The 3,228-nt window shown below is 37.7% G+C and overlaps 1 pseudogene; it reads right to left on the bottom strand.

Annotated features, from left to right (window-relative positions):
• Positions 1-3,228, bottom strand: part of LOC101582116 — a 10,522-nt pseudogene that overhangs the window by 2,259 nt on the left and 5,035 nt on the right.

Below are 3,228 nucleotides of genomic sequence, written 5' to 3'. Positions count from 1 at the left end.
ACCTATATAACGAGAAATGTAACTTTTGTATCTGATAAGATCAGTCAAGTACCCTCAGGATTTATCCTGTAGCCCTGTACCACACTTTGTAGACCCTTTGTCACTGTCAGCCATGAGGATGAGTCATGACCATTGCTTGACCAATTTGTTCTCTGTGAAAGCCTGAGAGAACGTTTTTTCTCTCCATGTGACTCTCCTCAGGCACACTATACATCATCAATCACATTCCTCTGTGGCTCCATAATCTTCTTGATCAGAAATTTTTTTTTCTTTTTTTTTTGCAGAACCAGGGATTGAACTCAGGTCCTTGTGCTTGCCAGGCAAGACCTTATTCTACTGAGCCATCTCCCCGGCCCCTTGATCAGAAAATTTGGAGCACAACTGAGTTACATGATGTTACAGTACAGGTTCTCCTATGTCCTGAGGCTTTACTGACCTTGAAAGGGTAGGGCCAAAATGTTGGCTGACCTTGCAGCCCTTCCTTTTCTCCAATTTTGATTTGCTAACTTAGGTTGTTAACCCTCCAGAAGAGAAGCTGATTATTAACCTGCAATATATGCAGTTCGGTTTACCCTATTTGTCTAAATATCAAACATCTTTGGCATATCATGGAACAGGTATTTTCTATCAAATATTGATATGTTGAACTTTAAGTCCTTACAGAATATGAAGGAAAAATAATTTTAAAAAACTAGAAATAAGCATTTACATATTTTTACAAAGAAATTTAGAAATCTAACCACATATAGAATAGTAATAGGACAGACCTGTGACATTTTTTTCTTATTCTTGTCCTTTTTTTTCATTTATTACCCTTTAGAAACAAAAATAAAAACAAAAGCAAAAAACAAAAAACAATAAACCTCTTTACTTGAGAGACAGTATGGTAATAATTGGTATGTCATGACAAGAAGTACATATTTAGAAGACCAGGATGGCAAGCACTTCAAGCGTGATCCCTCTATTACACATGGCCATCCTCAGTGCAGCCACCTGTCTCACAGGCATCAGAATATACAGTTAGTCAGAGTGAGAATCCCACCAGCCAACCGCTAGTCTCAAAAACCTGCTGATGGACCGGGGAGATGGCTCAGTAGAATAACCGCTTGCCTGGCATGCACAAGGTCCTGAGTTCAATCCCCGGTTCCGCAAAAAAGTAATGTAATAAATAAAGATAAAATGGAGAGTGAAATTGGGCTGGGGAGATGGCTCAGTGGAATATGCGCTTCCCTGGCAAGTGCAAGGGCCTGAGTTCAATCACCGGTTTCACAAAAAAACCAAAAAAAAAACAAAAAAAAACCTGCTGATGTCCCTCAGGATCACTGCCCCACCCATCTCGTGCATACAAATGCGTGGCTTTGCCCCTGTCATGATTCCCAGCTTTTCTCCTTGCCCACTCCTCACTGTCCAATCCTCAAGTTCTTGCTTTCCTTTTATTTGTGTTGTACCTTTCTATATGTAATTCCTCTTTTGAGTTTTTACACTAGGGAGACAATACGATATTTACACATATGGGTTTGGTTTATTTCACTTATAAGTATTATCTTCAAGTGGCATCCACTTAAATATGAAGGCTTCGAGTTTATCATTCTTTATAGCTGAGTAATACTCCATTGTATAAAAATACCACATTTTTTCAACCATTCCACATGTGATGGACATCTTGGTTGTTTCCAAGATCTAGCTATCACAAATGGTGCTGCTATAAACATAGGTATGCATATATCACCATGATATGACGTTTTCAGTTCCTCTGGGAAAATTCCCAGTAGGAGGATAGCAGGTTTGAATGGGATTTCCAGTCCTAGTTTTTTAAGGAGTCTCCACACTGATTTCCATAATGATTGCACCAGTCTACATTCCCAACAGTGGAGAAGGGTTCCCTTTTCCCTGCAGCCTCTCAAATACTTGTTGGTTGATTTCTTTATGATAGCCATTCTTTCTGGGGTAAGATGGTATCTCAGTTTTGTTTTTATTTACATTTCACAGATGGCTAGTGATGAGGAGCATTTTTTCTTATATTTATTCATTTCTTTAATTTCATCCTCTGAGAAGTGTGTGTTCATCTCAGATGCCCATTTCTGTATTGGGTCTTTAAATTTAGGGGCCCTAATGTTCTTTAGTTCTTTATAAATTCTAGAGAGCAGACCTTTGTCTGAGTGCTTATTAGTTAATTTTTTTTTTGAAATTTGTAGGTTCTCTTTTCACTTTGCTGGTAATTTCTTTTGACGTGCAAAAAATTCTCAATAAGAACAGGTCCCAGTTGTTAATTCTTTCAAGTATTTCCCGTGCGATTTACTTTTTGTTCATAAACTCTTTGCCTATCCCTATATCTTCAAGAGATCCTTCTACTTTCTCTTCCAGGAGACTTGGTGTTTCTGTTTTAATGTTCAGTTCTTTAACCCATTTTGACTTTAGTTTAGTGCACAGTGATAGACCTGGGTCAAGTTTCAGTTTTTGGCATGTAGAGAGCCAATTTTTCCAGCACCATTTGTTAAAGAGACTATCTTTCTTCCAGTAAGAGTGTTTGGCCCTTTTGTGGAAGATCAGGTGGCTGAGTGTATTCCTATAGGCCTCTGCATCTTCTAAGGTATTCCATTGATCCTCAGGTCTATTTTGTTGCCAATACCATGCTGATTTTATTACAGTAGCTTTGTAGTATAATTTCAGGTCAGGAACTGTAATGCCTCCTGTCTTTGTTGGCCAGGATTGCCTTTGCTATTCTAGGTCTTTTTTGGTTGCAAATAAATTTTAGGGATGATTTCTCTAGGTCTGGGAGGTATGTTGGTGATAGTCTGATAGGGATTGTATTAGATCTATACAACAATTTTGGGAGTATGGTCATCTTCACGATGTTGATTCTTCCTGTCCAGGAGCAGGGAATATCTTTCCATTTTCCGAAATCCTCTACAATTCCTTTTTTCAGAGTATTGTAATTTTCCATGAAAAGATCTTTGATTTCTTTAGTTAGATGAATTCCAAGGTATTTCATTTTTCATGGGGTTATTGTAAAAGGTATTGATTCTCTTTTTTTTTTTTTTTTCAATTTCTTCATTTTAATTTCTAAGTTTTCTCGGTGCCAATACGTGCATCAATCAAGTCCCACAGTTGGCCATGGGAAGCCATACTTTCATGAACAGGTTTTAAAACCAACAGGTACTGAAATTACTTCCATTTCTGTATTTCTTGACAAAATGTCAGAAACATTAAGAAAATGACAACAGAACC

Source organism: Octodon degus, unplaced genomic scaffold, assembly GCF_000260255.1.
Source record: "Octodon degus isolate 3935 unplaced genomic scaffold, OctDeg1.0 scaffold00126, whole genome shotgun sequence".
In the NCBI taxonomy this organism is placed as follows: domain Eukaryota; kingdom Metazoa; phylum Chordata; class Mammalia; order Rodentia; family Octodontidae; genus Octodon; species Octodon degus.
This window is presented reverse-complemented; position numbering and strand designations above follow the sequence as displayed.